This window comes from Triticum aestivum, chromosome 7A, assembly GCF_018294505.1.
Source record: "Triticum aestivum cultivar Chinese Spring chromosome 7A, IWGSC CS RefSeq v2.1, whole genome shotgun sequence".
In the NCBI taxonomy this organism is placed as follows: domain Eukaryota; kingdom Viridiplantae; phylum Streptophyta; class Magnoliopsida; order Poales; family Poaceae; genus Triticum; species Triticum aestivum.
In genome coordinates this window covers 613,057,474-613,067,601 of record NC_057812.1, presented here as the reverse complement: position 1 = coordinate 613,067,601, position 10,128 = coordinate 613,057,474, and the positions used below count along the sequence as shown (strand labels likewise).

The 10,128-nt window shown below is 40.5% G+C and overlaps 1 pseudogene; it reads left to right on the top strand.

The window, feature by feature from the left end:
• The first annotated feature begins 8,533 nt into the window (after window positions 1–8,533).
• Window positions 8,534–9,624, top strand: LOC123147340 (L-lactate dehydrogenase B-like; annotated as a pseudogene).
• The last annotated feature ends 504 nt before the right edge of the window (window positions 9,625–10,128 follow it).

Genomic DNA, 10,128 nt, shown 5'->3' with positions numbered 1-10,128 from the left:
AAGTAGAATCAAGAGGGATACTGAAGAAGTCAAGATGCAGAGTCTATTTTCCATAATTACTTCTCATGTTCTGTAACACCCTCGATGCGACTATAACTCCCACGTGTCGAGGCACGACTTAGAGGCATAATCGCATTGAAGGCATATGTCGCAAGTTAGGTTCTCTTTTATTTTGGCGCCGTAGTCGGGCCATGAGTGTTTGGATGATGTAATGTTATTTATTTACTTGTTTGACATGGCGAGTGTAAGCCAACTATGTTATCTCCCCTTTTATTATCATATTACATGGGATGTTGTGAAGATTGCCTAACTTGCGACATATGCCTTCAATGCGATTATGCCTCTAAGTCGTGCCTCGACACGTGGGAGTTATAGTCGCATCGAGGGTGTTACAAGTTGGTATCAGAGCCGACCCTCGCGGTTACACGGATGGTTGCGGATAGGTGCGTGGTCATGTTGTTCATGACGTTTGTGACCCGTCGTGGCACCCGGCATGTCACATGTACCGGACTGGAAGCATAGACATTTGTGCCAAGAGGGAACGTTCCTGTGGCCCGACGAGGACGTCGGTTCCTCTGAGTGGGGGTGTATGTGATAGCCTGGCTTATTAGGGATGATAGACTACTCATATCAATAAGGAATTCCTTCTTTTCCGGGAGCCCATTCGGACAGAACTCCAAAGTTAAGCGTGCTCAGCTTGGAGTAGTGTCAGGATGGGTGACCGGCCGGGAAGTTGCTCCCGGGTGCGCACGAGTGAGGACAAAGTGCGCAGAAAAGACTAGTATTGATCTATGGGGCCAGTCTAGATCCCGCCAGGAGTGACGACCACCGGCGGGTATGTCCGGGGCGTTTCATGTTCATGTCGGCTTCCTTGGGCTTTACTTCGTACCACCATATGCATTAAACTGGACCGTATCAAGAGGTAACGCCATCCTCTTGATTAGAATTGCCTTATTTGTGCTATTTGATCAGTGTGTGTTTTACGTATGACGTTGCTTTACCTGGAATTAAGGTGGGTTGCACCTGCCTAGGCACTATCTCCAGGGATAGGTTGGAAATCAGAATATATGATTCATTCTTAGAGAAAACTTTACACGCGTCACTTTAACATAATTGCATAGCAATCCAGTAAATTATGTAAGATTCAGTAGGAGGCAAGATATTGAAGATGTACTACTATTTTAGTTACATGATTCTATACATCTAAAACGGGTCACATGACTCCGTAACTGTTGTTAGAGAATATCTCTCGCTGTTCTGTAAAGTTATACAATCTCTACTGCGTTCCAATAAAGAGAATTTTACCATACAGAAGGATCCAATGAAGAAACTAATCCGGCTGAGTTCCAATAAATAGATCCTTCAAATGATCTGTCCTAATACAGCTGCCGTATATTGGTACAGAGAAATCATATAAATTGTACTCAGTCGGATTTATTTTGTTTCATGACAGAGAAACCAGATACCTTTCGCTATTTTGGCATATATATTTATTCTTATATACTTGTGCAGTTTCGAATGATCCAACATATCTGCAGTCATCAAACTTGAAGACATGTTGTTTAAGGCCTTATTTGCACCGCCTCTCTTTCTTTGTCTGCGCACCTCTTTCCTCCAATAATAATAATGAACAACTTTTTCCGGATCAGGTATTACACTGTTACAAATGTATGCTGAAGCTACTCCTTACGACAAGAAAAAAGAGGATGAATGCTTTCTATCTTCACCAGTTTTGTAGCATGTTCCAAATTGTTGGCTCTTTCTTATTTGAGGATTCATCATTTTTTTTGTAATTTAGAAGCTGACCTGAAAGCTTGATAAGGTTAAGCTTGACAAATACTCTAGAATACTTTTCCTTCGATCTTTATTTTTCTTCATAACTCATTTCAGTTTCTATACGTACAAAGCGTCTTACATCATTGTAAGTTAGTATGGTTGCCAACGCATAAACACATACAAAACCAGATAAATATTTTCTATCATGGTAATTATTGGATTTCTTTTAGCCCTTTTACATTTCAATTAGTTCTTGTAAATCATCTTTATTTCATATAGAAGTCGTTGTAGTCACATATCATCTTCTATTTCCTATTATCCATAGTAGGTAGCTATATAATTTTGGCAGTCCACACAACCAAAATATATATATATAATTTGATCCAAATTAGTACAAATATATATTTTGCTATGCAGATTAGTAGAATAAAATAAGATTCGAGAATTAAGCATCTTGAACAATATGATTGCACCATAAGGAAGTTTATACTTTTTTTCCTGGCTACACTCGAAGAGAAGACTATACTACATGCTTATATTACTGCATTAATAAATAATTGCTGATTTTATTTAAATGAGAATATCTTCCTGCTATTACTCTATGCAGCAACGTAACCACTATTGTGTCTCGCTTTTGAAAATACAATTTGAGCGACATCAAACATTGTGTATCCATTTGATTTATATTTTTAAAAATGTTTATTTTTTTATATTATGTGAATTCACCTGTTTTACGTTTGAGACATGTGTTGCACGTGCATGCTTACTAGTTAGGAGTATGGAAGGGGATCAGTGGGAGAAATAAATTGGAAAGGGAGGTGATCTGTTTGGAAGGTGATCTCATGTACTCCCTCCATTCCTTTATGCAAGGTGTATTATTTTTGGTGCCGTGACCAAGGCACATAATTATAGAGGTGTTAGGACAAAATTACCCTTGGTAAATTTGTTTGTTAGTGACAAGTAAATCAATGAGTCCAGGAAAGTAAGAGATACATGCAATCGAGAGAGAGAGATAGTTTCCTTTTTTGATACAAGGAGAGATACGGGAAATTAGGAGAGAGAGATACTTTCCTCTTTCTGGAGGGATAAAAAGGGAATTATGAGGATTTAGAAAAAAATGCACCATACATTATGAAATTTTATCAAAAAAATACACCTTATATAAAGAAACAGAGGGAGTGCATGGTATTATCTCTGAATTCTTAATTACCAAATATTTATATGATTGAATTGAATCAACACCTGCCAAAGCAAGTACGAATAAATGGAAGGAGTATCAGACGCGATTCGGTTTTAAGTGCGAAGAAGAAAAAATTGACATGGGAGGGGTGGTGGGAGGTGAGACGAAAATAAACTGGACGAAAATTGACTAGACGAAAAAAAACCGTGAAGGCTATTCTACCAACCGAGATATTAGGAGTAGAGATTCGGTGCAAGTTATATTTTTCCATGCTAGCTTTACCGAAAAAACAGAAGGCATGTGATGATATCAGATTTTGGCATGACAAAAAATGCAATTAAGATGACCTCAAATAAAAAATGCACAACATGAAAGTTGTTTGCTTCGTAGAAAAGAACAATTCCAATATTTGAGTGATCTCCATCCAAGATTGTATGCGACATCTCCCCTTTCCAAGTTTTCAGTGCATTGTTCTTATAGTATACAAAATAGGATTATGAATTGCTCCTAATTTCGGTCAATTTATCCCCTTGCTTTTCAACATATATATTTAAAAAAAATCTGTTTTTCATAACGAAAAACTTTGACAAATGTTCTAAGAGCTTGCAAAATTTCATCACGAAATCATATTTGTAGAAGTTGTGGCAAAGAAACAAAATTAGTGCTCCAAAATGCTTTTGAAAGTAGAATTTTCAGAGTATTGATTTTTTAGCCACGACTTCCACACGTGATTTCATGATGAAACTTTGCAAGCTCTTAGAACATTTGTCAAAGTTTTCCATAAAAAATCAGATTTGTTCGAACATTTAAATATTGTTCGACTTTACTGTTCACCCAAACTCATTTGAGCTCGGGTACAAAAACTTGACCTGACTCTGTTGTGTGTAAGAAAACCAACAAAGGTGACTTCTTCCTTATTCACGCCTTGATGCACCATTTTTATGTTCAGTGTCGTTTGATAACAGTGCATCGATATAACAGAGTTTTTATTGTTAACCTTCAAAAGATCCGGAAAGATCATTCTAGGCTCTTTATCATGTGTCTCATTCCATCCATGTGCTGAGAAAATCGTGCAGCGTAGCTGAGAAAAAAACAGCTTAGTCTAACCGAGCCCTGTATAACCGACAAGCCCCTACTTGCTTGTCCCGCTAGTTTTTTTCTCCATTTTTTGTGTTGTTAGTTCAGTAGGGAAAAAACCGACCAGTTTTCTAATACTACTGAAAAAACTGTTAAATCAAGGAACCTTATAAAAAAAATCACCGATTTGAGAAAAGTTTGTGAATTTGGGTAAAAGATATGAATTTGAAGAAGTTTGTAAAATATGGGAAAAGTTCAAAAAAAGATCACAAATTTGGAAAAAGGTTTGTGAGAAAATTTCACAAGATTTAAAACGAGTCAATGGATTTCAAGAAGTTCAATTTTTTTTAAAGTTCATGACATTTGTTAAAAGTTGATGAAAAATGAAAAAAGTTCATAGATTTAGAAAAAAAATTGTGAATTTGAAGAAGGTCCATCAATTTTGAAGAAAAAAGTTCCTGAAATCGTGAAAAGTTCATGGATTTCGAAAAGTATCATAAAATTTGTAAAGAGTTCTTGGATTAAAAAATATTCATGCATTTGAAAATAAAGTTCATGAATTCAGAAAAAAATCACGGATTTGAAAAAAGTTCATGAATTTAAGAAAAATATTTATGAATTTGAAATTTTTACAAATTTAAGAAAAGTTCATGATTTTTAAAAGATTTGCAAAATTTAAAAAGGATAATAAAATGAAAATAAATATACAAAATTGCCTAAAAACAAAGAAAAAGGTGAAACAAAAGAAAAACAAAAAAAACCAGATAGTTTAGGCGCATTTGACGCACAACAAGCAAGCAAGAAAGAAAAAAAAGTAAGTACATACATTACGTATGGTTTCCCAGTTGTTGGTTGCTACGGGTGGTGCTGAACCGTGAGGTCTACTGTTCGAATCTCTCGCGCACCATGTTTGTAAGGTTAAGAAAAAGGAAAATAAAGTAAATGGGCCGAGCCCAAGATTGAAGGGGTGTGTGCACCAGTTCTTGTTGCTTCTGACTGCAAAGGGGTGGTTAACGACATCAATCAAGGCATTGGAGGCATGTATGCAAGTATTGTGAAGGAGATAAGAGACACTTCTGCACTTTTTCAGCAATGCACCTTAATCTTCGAAGGTCGTAGTAGTAATCATGAGGCACATAGCCTTGCTAAACACACTTTTTGTCTTGATTTAGGGCGTCATTTGTGGCTTATAAACCCTCCAGTTTTGAATTATATCCCTATGAACATTCTTAAATAATAAAGCAGTGTGTTTAGATGCAAAAAAGGCTATAACCGGCGTTGAGGGTGCCAAATAGAAGTTGGGCCCGAAAACACGCAGCTGTTAGGCCAGTATAATTGATCCCATCCTCAGAGTGGTTGTTGTATTGCCCCGAATGAACCCGGTTCAGCCGTTTTGTCCCAAATTTTTGTGTTAACATCATGAGGCATTTTTCAACATCAAGACGACCTCAGATTGTAAAACTTTCAATATGAAAGTTGTTTGTCTTGTGGAAATAAAGAAATTTGCTATTGGAATCAGTTTCATCCGAGGTTATTTGCAACCTAGAAAGTTTGACAAGATAGATCCATCTTGGAAATACATTTTTAATGCACTACAGAATTAGCTTCCAGATTGGTTTAAATGGAAAAGTGTTAAATATGAAAGTTCTTTGTCTTGTCATTTTTTTGCTTTTGAATCATTTCAATCCGAGGCCTTATACAACATCTCGGCTGATGCAACTTTTCTGTCTTTTGACCCGTGCAAAGTTCTGGACCCACTTTTTCGAATTATGGTTGGTTTGGATATTTGGATGAAAATCATATTTATTTTCTTGTACAGGAAGTCCAATCGCCTCATATACAGATGAGAGGTGATAGTCGGTTGAATAACACACAATTGTCAAACCGGTTTGTCACTTTTATCTTCTATCTTTTCTCCTAATTTATCCTCGTCCTCTCCTTCCTCACCCGTCGTTGTTTTTCATGTTCGATGGCAGCAAACTCGAGGCCTTAGGGTGATCGTGTCGACCTAGGGAAGCCCATAGCCACCGAATTTCCGAACAGGGTCCCTCTTGGATTTGTGGGGTTTCAGGTCCTCAAAAGATTTTGTTGACGTGTCTTGCATATCGCGCTCCAGACGAGGTTATCCAGAGAATTCACAAAGGGTACATCTCATCAAATCGCCTCCTCGTGAAGGCAAACATTATGCCCATATTCCTCTCTTTTCCCTTCTGATTATCAGTAATTTTACCCCTGTATTCATTCATGCATTATCGACAGCCACATCTGCAGCCAGTTAGCTCTCAAGCAAGTCTAGACCTCCTAAATCTAGGATAAATGATAAATAGTTGTTCCTAAACCTAATCCTTATTATGAGGTTGACAAATATTTCCTCTACCAAGAAATCATGTTATTTGTAAGAAAAAGGGCAAAGATCACATTATTATGAAAAAAAACTAGCGAATTCGACTAAACTTACAGATAATACAGAAATATTTGTGAATTTTATCGAAATCATGTCATTTTCGGAATATTTGTTTTCTTTTTCCTAGTTGTTTGGATGCGTTTCATCTACAAGTTTCTCCGAGTTCTTTTTTTCATTTGGCTTAGGAGCTTTGTGGGCTTGTCAGAAAGATGGATAGGGTATAGAAATAATTGAGCCTAATGTGTAAATCCGCTGGGCCATTATGAAATATCATCATTTTCTCACACATATTGGGGACAACCCCTAGCCAACGCTTGTGAGCATCAAAGACCAGCGCTTTCGCATAGGGTGTGACCCTAATGGGCCAGCCCATTCGGTGGCGCCATACCGAGCTGTCTTGTGCGGCTACTAAAATCAAACTCGCAGCCTCAAGTGTTCCTTGCCACTTGAGCTGTTGGGTGTAAGCGGCTAATAGGCCATGAACATTTAAGAACTAAATGCAGCGACAGATTAAAAAATTTCAAATTTTGTTGACCATTTCTTCAAAAATTGTGAACTATTTATTTTCAAATGCGAATAATGTTTCTAATCGTTGTTTTCTTTCAAAATTAATTCTTTTGAACATGAATTTTTTTTTCAATTTTTTTGAACATTTTCTGAAATTGTGAACTCATTTTGAGCTCTGAACATTTTTTGAACTATGAACAATTTTGAAAAAGGCATTTAAAATACACACTGCACATTTTCTTAGTATACGACAAACATTATTCAAATACACGCTGAACATTTTTTAAATATATGGTAAATGTTTTTGAAATGCACATTGAACAATTTTTTCTATACCTTATGAACATTTTTTATACGCAGTGGACATGTCTTTTTCAATATGGTGAACTTGTTTTGAAAACCTGAACGAAATTTTAAAAACGTGAACAGTTTATGGGACTTGAAAAAAATGTTTAATTCTAAATATTTAGACAAAATTGAAATTCTGAAGTTTTGTTTTTTAATTTATGAAAAAACAGGAAAAATAAAAAGAAGAAGAAATAAGCAGAAAAAACGAAAAAATAAAATAAAAAGGAAAGTAAAAACATGAAGAAATTCAGAAAACCTGGTAAAGGAAAAACAAAACTGGAAAAATACAGTTCAGGGAACCTTCCCAAACCTGTTGCTCGGTCAAACTGGGCCAGGCCATATCGTAGCGCTCGCTCGCTTCAGTTTGATGCTTGCGGGCGTCAAATAGGATCCGCCTATACACGGATTGGTTGCTCTTCAGAAAAGAAAAATGGTCTGAATGCCCTTGTTTTTTCTTTTTGAGAAACCCGTAGTATGAATGCCGTTAGCTTTGTCCAGTTGTTAAGGTTTCCTAAAAATGTTGCTCCCTCCGGTTACAAATATAAGATGTTCTAACTTCTTTCTTAATCAAATGTATATAGAGATGTTTTAGTGTGTTTATTCACTCATTTCAGTCCGTATATAGTCCATATTGCAATATCCGACACATCTTATATTTGTGAACGGTGGGAATACTTTTTAAAAAAGTTGTCAACTGCCAAACAAACAAATGAAACAAGAGAAACAGAAAGCAGGCCCCAAGTATTGACTCATGAATTCACCTATTTTCCTGTGGTCAGCAAAAGTCGACCCACTATCACTTCAGTTTGCGTCGACTTTCCTTCGCTTGAAAGCCAAAACTAGTTGCATGGATAAGCAGATCTCCAATTTTCTCATACTCTCTTTGTCCAGCGAATGAACAGTGGACCAAAACCGGCAGGAACTTCTCTGGTATTGTAAAGTCGCATTCTTTATTTCCGTCAACATAGACTTCGATTTCTTTCTTTGGTTCGCTTTCCAGAAAGACAAAAAAAAAAAGACGTTGACAAACAGATACACTTATGAGGTTATGATCTATAGAGAGATACGGAGTAGGAAGGAACCTACTTTTAGCCAACTACTGTGGTAGTATAAGTAGGAGAGCCCTCAGCTACGTACCATGCATCCAAAGTTCAAAAACCAACTGAGAAAGCACATCCAAAGTTCCAAACCCAACTGATCGAGCAAGCACAATATCAACACAACCCGATCGTTTTGACACCATGAGCCTGATGAAGAAGGAGGCGTCCTCGCTGTCCGAGCTCGGCTTCGACGCCGACACCGGCGCCGGCTTCTTCCGCCAGGTTCCATCGTGCGGCCGCGACGGGGAACTGACCACGCTGCGGCGGACTGAGCGACTCACCAAGGTCTCCGTCATCGGCGCCGGCAACGTGGGCATGGCCATCGCGCAGACCATCCTCACGCAGGGCCTCACCGACGAGATCGCGCTCGTGGACGCCGAGGCCGACAGGGTCCGCGGCGAGATGCTGGACCTGCAGCACGCCGCGGCGTTCCTCCCGCGCGTCCGCATCGCCGCAGGCACCGACGTCCTCGCGCTCACCAGGGGCTCCGAGCCTCCGACCTGGCCATCATCACGGTGCCGAGGGAGAGGCCGGCGGCCTCGCGGATGGGCCAGCTGAGGAGGAACGTGGCGCTGCTGAGGGAGGTCGTGCCGGCCGTGGCGAAGGGGTCGCCGGAGTCGCTGCTGGTGGTGGTGTCGAACCCCGTGGACGTGCTGGCGTACGCGGCGTGGAAGCTGTCGGGGTTCCCGTCGAGCCGCGTGATCGGCTCCGGCACGGACCTCGACCCCGCCAGGCTGCGGTGCCTCCTGGCCGAGCACCTTGGCGTGGGCGCGCAGGACGTGCAAGCGTACATGGTCGGCGAGCACGGAGACGGCGCGCTGGCGCTGTGGTCGAGCGTCCGCGTCGGCGGCATGCCGGTGCTGAGCTACCTCCAGAAGACTCACTCGTCGTTCGACGCGGAGGCCCTGGAGGGGATCCGGCGGGCGGTGGTGGGCGGCGCGCGCGAGGTGATCGGCCTCAAGGGGTACACGTCCTGGGCCATCGGTTACTCGGTGGCCGGCCTCGCCAGGTCGCTCCTCCGCGACCAGCGGCGCGTGCACTCGGTGTCGGTGCTCGCCAAGGGTTTCGTCCCCAGCGACGTCCACGAGGTCTTCCTTAGCCTCCCGGCCAGGCTCGGGCGCCGCGGCGTGCTCGGGGTTGCCGCGGAGCTGGAGCTCACCGGCGACGAGGAAATGACGCTCCGCCGGTCCGCGGAGACGCTCTGGGGCTACTGTCAGGAGCTCGAGCTATAACAGTAGTGGTGCCTAAACTTGCCATCGATGTTCACTTTGGTACTTGAACTTGAAAAATACATCGAACTGGTTCTATAACTTGGCAGTATAGTTCAAATACGGTTCAAATCACGTCTAGATATGTATGTATTGCTGATTAGATATGGCAGCATGGCACGGGGCCCACTTGCAGTGTCGGAAAAGAGTGACATGAAGAGTGTGCGTCTCAATAACCATCAGGTCCCACCTACAACTGAAATAAACAATAAAGTTGCAAGGCTGAGTTTCAAACAGGTGACCTGTGCGCCACAGAGAACATGTGCCAACCAATTGCCCCATGTACGTTTACTGTCTTTCACACACTGCAACATTTTATATAGGTTTTATAATATATATGACACAATCGTGGAGTTAAATGGGCTGCAGATAGTGCACCCATTTTCCACATGTTAGATGTTTTTCTTATTGTAGAAATTATAAAATATTTAGATAGTATATGAAGTGATTGTTCTTTTAGGAAATGTA